Source organism: Cupressus sempervirens, chromosome 8 (genome assembly GCF_028749045.1).
Source record: "Cupressus sempervirens isolate cs-2001-9-10 chromosome 8, ASM2874904v1, whole genome shotgun sequence".
Lineage (NCBI taxonomy): Eukaryota > Viridiplantae > Streptophyta > Pinopsida > Cupressales > Cupressaceae > Cupressus > Cupressus sempervirens.
The window spans coordinates 412,854,897-412,868,264 of NC_143125.1; positions in this window are offsets into that span (position 1 = coordinate 412,854,897).

The following is a 13,368-nucleotide window of genomic DNA, read 5'->3' on the forward strand; positions in this document are numbered from 1 at the left end:
AAATTTTTAATTACAAAATATCTTTATTTAAATAATTAGCTTTCTATCTTTAATTAATTTATTATATCTTAATTTTATGCATAAGATTTATGTAGTATAATTAAAATAAATTTATTAAATTTATGTTTTCTCTCTCTAGTTAATTACAAGACACTTTAATAATATATTTATAAATTCAACTAATAATATTATTTAGAGTTTATTATTAAAAATAAAACTCCTAAATAATAATTATTAAATTAAATAAATATAAATATACCTAGATTAGAATTTTAATAAAATCTTTTAAATTTATTTCTTTTATTTAATTAATTTTCTAATTAATTAAATATTGAATTATCTTTACAAAATTTTCATTAAAGTAAATCATTAAATTATTTTTAATTTGATTTAATTATAACAGGAAAAATCACAACAGACCCACAAAACCAAATTTGATAACTCAACTGAAGACAAAGAACGGAATCAAACTCCAGAGTTAAAGTCATGAATTCATGTCACTTGATGAATTCAGACGGATGAAACTAACTTAGATACTTGTCCTATTTTCTAAGACAATTGGCTTACGGTTTAGGATTTGGACTCAAGAGTTATCTCCCCACTTATACCATTGACATACTATGATAAGGTACGCTCATCTTGGAAATTCAAGGAACTTGATACCCAATACCTACAATCTGCATAAAAATCTACACATGTTAATACACATATATTCTAAACTAAATAGACAATGGTAGGGAGTGGTACATCATGTAGATCATGACTAGCAGGTGATTACGACTCCCTCCCTCAACCATATCAGGAATGTCAATCATAAAGTAAAATAGATACATACACCATACACAAGCAAGTATAGGTTAAGTAACCATAGAAACTGCATATAATTAGTCCATCTACTAATCATCATGAGATAACTAAAATCACAGAATGACCATACATCTATCATCATTGAAAGGATAAACATAAACACATGAAATAACTAAAAAACCCATCACATAAATCAACTAAGTATGAAATGACATATAATCAAATCTAGTAACCAAGTACTAATAATCATAAAACACAATCAAAAAATAGACCCAAAAGAATTTGACAATACAACAGATAAATCAGGTAGGGGTAGGCATTACAAAGAGTACAAGTGAAGGATCTTTCTTCCTAGGCAAGAGATTGATTTCATGGATGAGTAAGAAGCAAAATTTTATTTCACAATCCACAATAGAAGTTGAATATGTTGCAATAATAGTTAATTTCTCAAACATAGTGTAGATCAAGCAATTGTTGAAAGGTATGAATGAAGAGATTACTAAACATGTGGTGATATATTGTGATAACACAAATGATATAAAAATATCCAAGAATCTTATAATGCACAAAAAGACAAATCACATTGCAATCAAGTATCCTTACTATAGGGAATTAGTGCAAGATAAAGAAGTAAGACTAGAATATGTGAATACAAAGGAGCAAATAATTGATATATTCACTAAGGTATTACCCAAGGATTCATTTGTGTGTCTAAGAGGTAAGTTAGGGGTCATTTCTCTATTTGAAGCAATCTAAGAAGGGATATAGCAATGCATCAATTGTTATGATCAAAATATTTTATAGATTGATGCAAGAGATCACACTTTAGGAGATGTGTAAATATGTGAAAAGAATGACAATAACATGAGTTGATAAAGCTACAAGTAGGCATATGGTGATACAATAAAGGACAAAGATAATTCAAAGATCAGTTAGTACAGATGATAAAGACTTTTACATGAAGTCTTTGGCATTGATGTCAAAGAGGGAGATGTGTGCAAAGTTACCATACAATATCTAAAGAGGATGAGAAGCTATTAGGGAACTGAGAGATATATAAATGATGGAGCTAATATAATTGGTATTGAAATGAAGAATCTCAATTACTATTGTAGAGGGAGAAGTGCAAAGAGGAAGCATATCCAAGATCTATATGGATGAGAATTAGAATGAAACTAAAGGATATTGCATGGATAAGAATACGAATGAAGCTAATGATATTAATGAATCTTTGATATAGATCATAGAGGGAGTTGAAAATGAAAATCTAGAGAGATTTTTTGTCATTGCATGGTAATTAAAGGTGTTTTCGTCAATGCCAAAGAGGGAGAATGTTGGAACTACAATTGGAATAATTGTTATGTTTTCATTGATGTCAAACCTTACTTGCAAGACATTTTCTAACAATGTAGATAGCCATATCATTTGATTGATGAAGAGGATATGAAAAGGGAGATAATAATATGAACTAGTAAAGTGGTTAAGTAAAGAGGAGTAAATATGATGAAACTACAAAGGGCACTTGATTAGTTAGTATTTGATAATATAATATGTTGTTTGATCATTGTATTAAGTGAAGAAGAAAGATGAGTTGAAGTGTAGAAGAGATGATTAAAGAAAGTTAAGAAGTTAAGTAAAACACTAGTTTGGCTAAGATACAAATTACTAGGTCAATGAAGAAGTTAAGCATTATCATTGAGAAGATTAAGGAACTTAAGTATTAGCCAAGTAAAATAGTATTAGTCGAGTGATGGTAGTGACCAAGCAAGATGAAGGAAAACTAAAGTAGTGACTGAGCACAGTGATGGTCAAGCAAACCAGTGCAAGCTAAGTGTGACAAATCAGTAGTGACTGAGCTACCTATTGGTGACTAAGCTAAAGAACATAGTGATGATCAAGTATCAACACATTAATAGTTTGAGAAAGAATCAAGATTTGAGGCCGACATAGTTGAATCTATGCAATAGTTAAAATATGTTAAAGATGAAGATTGATGAGTTGGCATATTTAATGTATGAATTAAGGTGAAGATTCAATAAGAAGTTTCCAAATGTTTCAAGAAAGAAGAATAAAGACAAAATGATGAATATATTTAATGAATCTAATCAAACCCTAAGATCTATGGTTATATTTAAGTGGAAAAGATTAAACATGTCTATTTAAGGAGGCATATGAGATATTTTAAAGCTTGGCTAGTGAATTTGTGAAGAATATGTGGAAAAAGAAGAGTTTTAGAGAAAGTGAGAATTTGAAGAAAGTCAAATTGTTTGAGGTATTGCCAAGTAGATCAAAGATGGAGAATGTGATCAAGACCAATCAACAAACCAGGAATGAGATGAATGGAGATCTGAACATGCAAAGTGAGATGTAATTTATTAGATCAACCTAATTGATACTTTCTAACTATTGTAATAGTAAAAATCCTTTAATCAAGGTTGACCTAACAGTCATGTTGTAAACCTTTTAATCAAGGTGATATTTTGATGGTATATTTTTGAAGACCTTTAACAAGGCCACTCCTTACAAGGTGTTTTGAATCCTGTAATAGGTCCACAACTAATAGTGTGTTTTGTAACCTTTAACAAGGTTGGCTTACAAATAATAGTTTTTTTTGTAACCTTTAGCAGGGTTGTCTCTTAACCAAGCTCACTTCAGAAGAGTGAAAAATGAGTAGCATGTTACTTGGTGGTTTTTCCCAAATTGGGTTTCCATGTTAAATCCTAGTGTCATAATTATGTTAATGTTATTTTCATGTGTTATGATGTTTATTGTTATATGTTTGAGCATATCAGCTAACACTAAATAGAGAGTTAGGTGTTGATATGAATAAGTTGAATTATAGATGGTTTGATATATTGACCGAGTGGATTTATGAGTTTGATTTTATTTGAACTTTTCAAATTTTGAATTGGTACATTTGGACCCTGAATTCACCTCCCCCCCAGTTATTCTAATCATTCCAACAAGAATTTAGTGTTGAAATTGTCCAGACCTTGAGCTATCTTAGGATGCATTTGAAATACTACCTCCTTTACTTCTTTGAATGTTGATTGTCTATTTAGTCATATGTTTTCACTGTCTGAGATTAGTTTGGGGATAGAATTCAACATTTCTTGTTGATATTTGTTGTTAGAGCCATGTATTTTATTGTAAAAGTTTTTAAAATAATTGAAACATTATTTTAAAATTTCATTTGGATCTTGTGTTATGTTATCATGTTTCTTCTTGATTTTAGTTATTCTATTAATTGTCCTTCTATTTTTGGTACTCTTATAAAAAAATGGTCTTCCTATATCCTTCAGCTAACCAAGTTTCTTAGGATTTATGTTTCCAAAAGGTTTCTTCTTTTTCTAGGATTTCCCATGATTTACAAGCAATTCCTTTTCTTTTTGAAAACTCTCTTCATTCATACCTTCCTTAATGAATTTATTATTTAGTTCATCTAGTGTTTATTCTATGTTGATCTTTTCTTCAATGGTGTTATTAAAGCATTCTTTGTTCCATTTGAGAAGTTTTTTTTAATGCCTTTAGTTTTGACACAAATAAAAACATCTTGGAACCTTCAATTTTCTTCTCATTCCACCATTTCTCTATTCACTCCATGTAGTCTTTATGTTGGAGCCACATTTTTTCAAATTTGAAGGGATTTCCTGTTGCTTTGTTAGGTTCTATAATGTCTAGTCTTACTAGGAAGTGATTTGATCTCAAGACTTTTAGAATTGTAGAGTCTAGTGTAAGTTAAACTTAGTAAGACTACCTTTGCAAAGAAACATCTCTAACTTTCTATTATTCAGCTAAAACTCGCCCTTATGTTGTTCTAAGTGAATATGTTATTATTAATTTTTATATCAATAAGATTATTATTACTTATCCAATGGATACAATCTTTTTGTGATTGTGAGGTAAAGGATGAACCCCTATATTTTTCACTTCTATCCAAAATTACATTAAAGTCTCCCCCTTAGATATGAACCCTTGCCTAATATGAAACTAGGTGGTTACTTAATTTTATCCATAGGGATAGCTTCTGGTTATTATGCATGAGGCCTTATATATTAGTGATTATAAAATATAAATTATTATTAATAATTTTTATCCTACTAAGTATCCAGTTATAATTGTTAATTAATGGTTCATAAGATACTTTCCTAAGGTTCTACATGATTACTAATCCACCTGAGGCTCCTGATGATTATATATCATCTTAAATTTGATGCATTTGAATTTAAGACCTTTTAGCGCCTCTTTAGTGTGTTTGAATTTCATATTTTCACCTTTAGCACACACCTCATTTTTTAATATTCTTTTTCTTATGTGAAACTAAGGTTGGACCTAATTGATCCTCCTTGATTTTCCTTCATCCTTCACATAATCATTGAATTAAGACCTAATCTATGAGTATCCTCTCTTTCTAGGGCCCCAAAACCCAAGATTGGATCTCTAGATGATAGTTTGGGACACACATTTCATCACTAAACCTCTGCTAGTCTAAAATCTAGATAGGGAGACCCTGAAGGTGAACCTTTTGCACTAGGTCAACCCAAGTCTAGACTAGGTCAACCCAGGTTGACATGGTCCTGGTGCTTTCGGTGATTTTGGACTTTTAGTTGTTTAACACTCTCATTAAAATATCGCTTGTGTCGTTGGCCCCAAAAATGTAATATTGTTACTATTCCAAAAATTCATTATAAAAGGAATCCAATCCCTCATTTTCACAGGAAGCAAACAGCACAAAATAACATGGCATGAGTGAAGCAAGCAAGTGTGGAAACCCCAATTTGACTTAGAGAAATTGCAAGGTGGGAATAAATGTTTGTTTCTTATTCCTAAAGGCAAGTGAAGCTATTATTCTTCAATCAAGCATTCAAGGGTGAATATATCAAAACATGAAGTTGCAAAGGGATCTCAAAGATGGTAATAGTAGTTTAGCCTTAGGAGCTTGGTATGATTTCTACATCATTCTTCATATCTAATTCTTTGTACCTTTATACATTTACATGCATTTAAATACATACATACTTTCATGCTAGGGTTTTATTCATAGGGTATATTCTTAGCATATTTACATTCTAGATCTACACATCTAGGATTACGCATATTCACATAATGTTCCTCTTATACCCAATTAAAGGACACCCCACCTTGCAATGGGTAATAGACCTCATGGTCACAAGAGCACCTTAAGCATTCTTGCCTAGTCTCATGGTCAAAATCTCATAAGCAATTATACTAAGTGAAGACAAACAATACATCTATCAAGGTTTTGTGTCCTTATAGCCTTGAGTTTATAGTGGGCTAGAAGAGTTAGGTATTAGCTTGTCCCCACTTGGGTCATTCCTTTTAGGTTGTCCAAGAGTAGGCCCTCTAAAGGATTATAACTACCACATATTGGATCCACTCTCAAAGGTCAAGATTTATGATTCACCACAAGGGTGAAGAGCATACTCTCCTATCACCAAAGAACCCTAATTGCAAGCTTAATGTTCTTATGAAAATGAAAAAACTAGTAGATGTTACACGTGCAATAAAAGAAAAAAACAAGCAAGTTTGGATTTGTATGCTTTGGGCAGCCTTGCAAACAATCTTTAGTATCCCTTGTGCAATTGAAGCTTTAATATGTGTTCTTTTTTAAAGTCAATTAGGCAAACATATCAAGGTAACAACCCAAAAACACAACCGTTAGCCCCACAAGTTAGCTTCAAAATAACATGTAATATACAAATAGACCTTTGTAAAATCACTACAGACCTGTAAAAGTCCAACAAACAACAAGTACAATAGAGAAACTAATCTAATCACTCAGTTAGCAAGAAAGTTTAGACCAAATAATAATTTTTTTACTGGAAGTGTGTCGTTCACAATATATGCATGTGATAGTTTCCTTCTGTGTGATATTCTTGTCTAAGTTGGGCAATAGAACATACTATAGTGGAGTGATAGAATTAAGTATTGTCATGCGACACTTTTACCAGAAAAGTATTGCACTACAGTTGCAAAAATGTTGTATGAAATTGGAAAAATATTACCCAAAAGTTAGCATGTAGAAAAGGTAATAAAAAAAACAAGATAAACAACAAAACCAAGCATTATGCCCCATGGTGGGCATCAAAAATGTATACTAGAAATGTGTCACACTCTAAAGCATTCTATCCAAGTAATTCCATGAGTTCAAAATGCTTGGATGTCAGCTTAGAGCTCCCTATCCATAGAGTGTAAGAGAGTATGATTAGAATATGAGGGCTCTTAGCTAAGCCTTACGAATGCTCTTCTTGCTATTAAACCATGTAATGGGAGGTTCTCTTAGAGACAAGATGCAAGAGTGAAAATGTCTACAAAGAATGCCTCAATAATGCAATGCAAATGTAGAATAAACTAGTATGAATATGAAAAATGCAACTATGTTAAGCAAGGATGAGAGTGTTACCACCAACCTAGTTAACCTATGCAAGATAGACTATTACAAAAAAAGAACTAAGCTACCATGCAAGATTCTTCTAAACTAGTATGCAATGGTGATGATAGAATGAGACAAGGAATGATAAGTTCTCCACAAAGCTCCAAAGAAACCTATTAGAAAACCTACAGCATAACAATCTTCAAAAGGTGGATGGATCCTTTGACAAGGGGGGGGTTCTTTCTTTTAAAGTCATATAGATGATAGAGATCAAGATCAAGATGATGGATGGCCAACGGTGGAGTTTGACAATAGGAGTGATCCATGTGTACAAGCAAGTCAACCAATAAAATAGAAGTTGACTTCCCATATAAGACAAAAGCCACAAAGCCTTTTTTCTTTTAATTTGAAAAATAGAAAAAGGACTTTATGTGTGCACTTTAAGTGGGTTCGAAGAATGGGGTCTTTTATTTAATTAAAAGGGGACATGTTATTTTAATCAAATAATGAACTTAGGATAGCATAGTCAAACTATAGGCTATTATCAAATTAATTGATTATTAGCAATTTGGCCTAAATAAAATGATTAATTAAATTAGCCAAAATGTTGAGAAGGGGGCTAATAGTCTAGATGACCCTTTTTAGGTGATTACAATCATCACATGGCCAAACTACTTGAGTTACCCTAGACTAGTTCTTCATTAGACCCCAGACCCTCAAGCATTGACACGTGTGGAAACAAAATACCCTCTCATGAAGATGAGGAAAACTAGTCATACCTCACACTAGGTATCATCCCATTTCCATCCTTAGCCTATACAAGCTCTAAAGGCATGGGTAAGGAAAAATCTCTAACTTATCTTTTTAGTGTATTTCCCAAAATACTAATTACTAGATTGTCACTTATTACATAACTTACAATAGGTTACCCTGGCACTGACCACTTTAGGTCCTAGATCCCTACTACAAGCCACTTCCAAAGAAATATACCTAAACAATTTCTCCTAAGCATGTAAAATATATTTGTGTCCCATACCACAACACACATAAATTTCAAACTTGATTCCTTAACATACAACCCAAAGAATAAGATGGTTCTCCAAACCCAAGTAAACATAAATGCACCACAAGAAAATCTCATAAATAAAACTTTCAATTTAAAGCACAAGCTCATCATAAGTATGGAGCATATAAACATCATAGAAGAAACCATGAAAAGAAAAATTTCTATTGTACATCATAGTTGGATAGCTAAACACTTCTCATGAACTATCATGAACAAAAAATAATAATCATAAATACCAAAACATATGGCACAAAACCTCTAATAAAATACCTATAAATACAAGGTTTCAATCTTATGATTCAATCCAACTATTTCCAATAATTTTGTTTGACTATAATATTTTGCTCATTTTAAAATATTATAATAATAATATGCTTGATGTATCTTTCAACAAATTACTCACTCACAAATTTTCCATGACATACCAGTAAAATTTGCAATTATTCGAAGTTAACTAAAATTTTAAAATAAATATTTCTTAATTCAATTATACCCTAATTTTAAATTTAATCAATTACATATTCATTAAAATTAAAAGTCATATATATATATATATATATATATATATATATATATATATATATTATATATATAAACTCTTATTTACAAAATAAATCTAAATCATAAATATTAGAAATATTTAATAACATTTATTGATGATAAACCAATTTTAAAAATAAATAATTTCATATAATAAATAAAAACCACTCTTAAATTAAATATTTACAATAACTACCTAAATACTACTAATAAAGAGTACCCTTTTTTATAACCTTTCCATTTATTATGGGAATAAGAATGTTATGAGGGAGGTGGGGTCTCCCCTCTTACTCCCTTTATTCAAATGCATGATTTATTAAGCCCGTTACCTCATAATAATTTGAGATTTATCTTTTGTTGTTTAAGTTCTTAGTAATATGAACATAATGAGGTGTAATTAACTTTTTGGTAATATGAACAGAACGGAATGATAAGTGGTGAGAATTTAACCAGCTCTATTATTATTTGTTATATATAAATATAGTTTTTTTTAAATTAATTTTCTCCATTTTAATTATATATATGTTTTTTTTTAAATCAAAGATGTTGTTGTAGTCTGATAAGAGGAATAATTTCTAGCAATAACGCTTAATTATTTTATATGATTCATTTATGAAAAAGGGAAACAAAATTGCATGATTCAAACCAAGGATAACAATTAATTTGTGGGTTTACTCTATATAAATTGTCGATTAACCCCTAGTTGGTTCAACTATTTTTCTCCAATTTTCTAATTTTTTTTCTCACTAAATCTTTCTTTTGTAGAAAACACTTAAGAGTCTAAATTCATTCATACAGATCTAGGAAAATAACCTAAAAGACAATCAAACACGAATCATCTAGGATTTAAGCACCTAATCAAACACAAAGCAAACTAATATTTTCCAATGAAATATTCAATCTCAGGCAAACCCTCCCTCACATTGATGCTAACAATCTAGCAATTGGGTGAAATTCCTAGTGTAACAAAATCCTTCAAGCCACAAAAAATTTCCTTATTTTCCAAACCCCAAAGTTGTTCTTCAAAACTTGTGTATGTAAAAATGACCTGAAAAGACTCTAATTTAGAACTTTAATTACCTTTTAGGGTTTTGTCTCCACAAGCTCTAAAATTGCAATTATTTTATTTAATTATTCTTTCATGCACACTTGATTCACTTTTTAATTAATATATTCTTTTATTATTATTTATTTATTTCTCCACTTTCTTTTTTTTTGATAGGGAATCGGTCGAAGCCTAGATTATTTAGTATTCATTTTATTGTTATTGTTAGATTAATTATTATTATGTGTTAATCTCGAGTAGATTCAAATTCAAGGCCTCTCTGATGAGAGGTTCGCAATTTACCGATGCAATGTAGGCTCTTGCCTTATTTCTCCACTTTTCATTTAAAGAAAATTCGTAAAAGAAAAAAGCATTTATTTATTATTTAAATAATAAAGATAACTTAAATGTATTATTTAAATGCCACTAAATTTTAAATCTTTATTAATTAAATAATAATGCTATACAATATTGAAATTTTAATATTTAGTATTTAAATTTTAAATCATTTTATTATAATTTTCTAAATTAGGACTTTAAATTCTTTTAATTTAACTGTATATCCATATAATTCTGATAATGTAAAAATCTTTTTTTTTCAAATTAAAATAACATTTAATAATTCAATATCAACAATCGATCCAAGAATCATAAATAACTGGTCTATTAGGCAAATCACAAAATCAAACCACGTGAAATGCATACGAAAAATCAACCAAAGTGAAAATCAAATGACATATGCACAAAAGACCCATAGGTTCAAAAAAAAGGTAGACAATCTGTTATGAGTCCTCCATGCAAGACAAGTATTTAGGTATGGATGAGATTGGACCTCATCATTATCCTCTCATTCTCACCATTTGAGTAGTGTAATAAGACATGCTCATCCTGACAATTCAAGGAAATCAATACCCTGTACTTGCATCCTGCATAAAAGACAAGCATATACATGTACCTAAATATATCTAAAACTAAATAGGCAATTGTAGGGAGTGGTACATCACGTAGATCTGAACTAGCAAGTGACTATGATTCCCTCCCTTAACCACATCAGACATGTTAGACTGAAAGGTAAAACAAACACGTACACCATACACATGTAAGTATGGGAAAAGTATCATACTAAATCACAAGTCAAACATCGAATGCTTAGATATAAAAATGCATCATTACAAATATAAAATAATCATCATTAAAAATATCATCTGGCATCATTATGAAATAAATCATATTGATTAACTAAGAATCATTTGAAACAATGTTAATGCACAAGCAGTCATAATCACTAAACAACATGTGAAGTATAATCAACTAATTAATCATCACTGATATATTTGTAATCCAAGTTGTGAAATAATATCATATAACTATAAATCAAATATTTCTTAAACTAACTAGTGCATGAGATAAGCCAAAAAGAGTTTGGCAATCATAACAGAAGAGTTAACTATGGGTGGGCATTACAACTTGCTAGCATACTTCCTTGATGAGTTCTAGATTTTACATTAGCAACACTTATCCTCTTTGGGGCCTTGTTAATCAAATTTAGGGCTTATCAAGTTTGTTGTTGGTGTCATTTTCCCCCTGAACAAATTCAACCCATTATATTTTTCATATTTTTAGTTTATTGGTTTTTTTTAGTTCCTCTAAAATTAGTTTGGTTTCTTGGATTATAATTTTGTTAGGATTAAATGATTTAAGATATCTTTTAATTAACCTCTATTTTTTAGGGGAATTAATGCCCCTAACTTTCCAAGTTGTGACCTTCATTGGTCCTTGGGAAGGAATTGTCCCTTCCCTACATGAAATAAGTCAGTAAGTTTGGCCTAATTTTCTGCATCTTTTCCTTTGCATCTGAGTTTCCTTAGAGTTTTTTGCCCTTTCTTTTTTTTCTTCTTTTCACTATTAATGGCATTTCCAAGCCATCATTTGTAGCTACTAATCCAAGTTTTTTTTTTCTATTGAAGTATTTCTTATAGTAGTTTGCACTCCTAAGTTCTTGTCTATCTCTTCTTCAGATTCTTCTCTTAATGCTCTTGCAGCTATCCTTTTGAAGTTCACAAGATGTTCATCACACCTTTCTAGAGTTGTTGCCATCCTATCCTCTATACTTTTCTCCTCCTAAAATCTTTCATGTAGTTGCATATTGATTCTATCTCTTGATGATTGTTAGTTGTTGATGGAGTGTTTAATTCTTTATCCTTTAATTCTATGATCTGAAGTTTAGTTAATTTTGTATCATCAACACTCTACATGTATTCCATTTTAGAGGTATCATGGATTTTCTCAAACAGCTCTTGGCCATAATCTTCAATAACTTCTTTAGCATATTTTGCTTCCTTGGAAGTGTATTGACTTATTAATTGATGTTAGTTCAATTATTAGAAAAAGTTCCTTATTACAAGATTTGTTGGTTGAGGAATGTATTGGATCTTTATTGATTAAGGGATTTGTTGATTGTTGTTGTTCTTTTGGTGACTATTTCCATAAGTAAAGTTGATCACATACATGATTGTGGACAAGAGTGACATATTGGATCATTATGCTGAATATTCCCATATTTTCTCTAAATTCTTCCATATAATTGACCTGGTGTTGATAAGGATTTCCATTTGCATCCTTTTCTTCAAATGCATGTTCATTATCCTACCCTTCTTTTTTTGATTTTTTGTTATTTAGATTAATCTCGATTGTTGTATTTATTGTTCCCATCTTGTCGTTGAAATTCTTGTTATATATTGTTACTATCGATTATGGAAGATTTTGTATTACATTTTTTGGGTCCAATACATTTCATTTATCCTTGTGTTATAATATTTCTTGTCCTAAATGATCTCCCCTTCTTTTATATCTTTGTTAGGAATATAAATTTGGTTGGCTATGTCCACATTTATTTCTTTACATATCAATTCTTCACTACTCTTCCTATAATATGAGTACATTTTATCCTAATCCTTGTTATTGCCTTTGCCCAAATGGATGGAATTTATTGTTGAAGTTGGTAATTTTCTTCTAAGGTTGGAAGTGTGAAGGGAAAAGATGATTGATTATGTTTCATAGTTTTTTCTGGATTCATGAGCATACAAGGTGATGTCTTGAATGTGCCCTTTGTAAATAATGGGTGAAAGTTTGTAGATGGATCTATTGGTTATAATCTTAATTGGATCTATCTCTTTACTATTAGCCCCAAGTTTAATTAGGAGTTTAATTTCCTTGGATTTTAGGAAGCAAGTTTCTAGTTTACCCCTATAACTCTCTTACAGAGTTAACTAGACATTTGATGATTTGGCTGCGAAGTAGCTCTACTCGGTAAATTTTTATTACTAACCATGTTGGAATTAAAACATGATTTAGATCTTGTATACTAACATTAGGTTTCCATTTGAAAAATATAATGCTATATCCTTCGTAAAAACAAGTTGGTCCATACAAAATTTCTTTTAAGACAGTTCTATTATTATAATGCAAAAAGATTAAATTATCAGAAAGAGAAGTAATACCTACATTATCACCAAA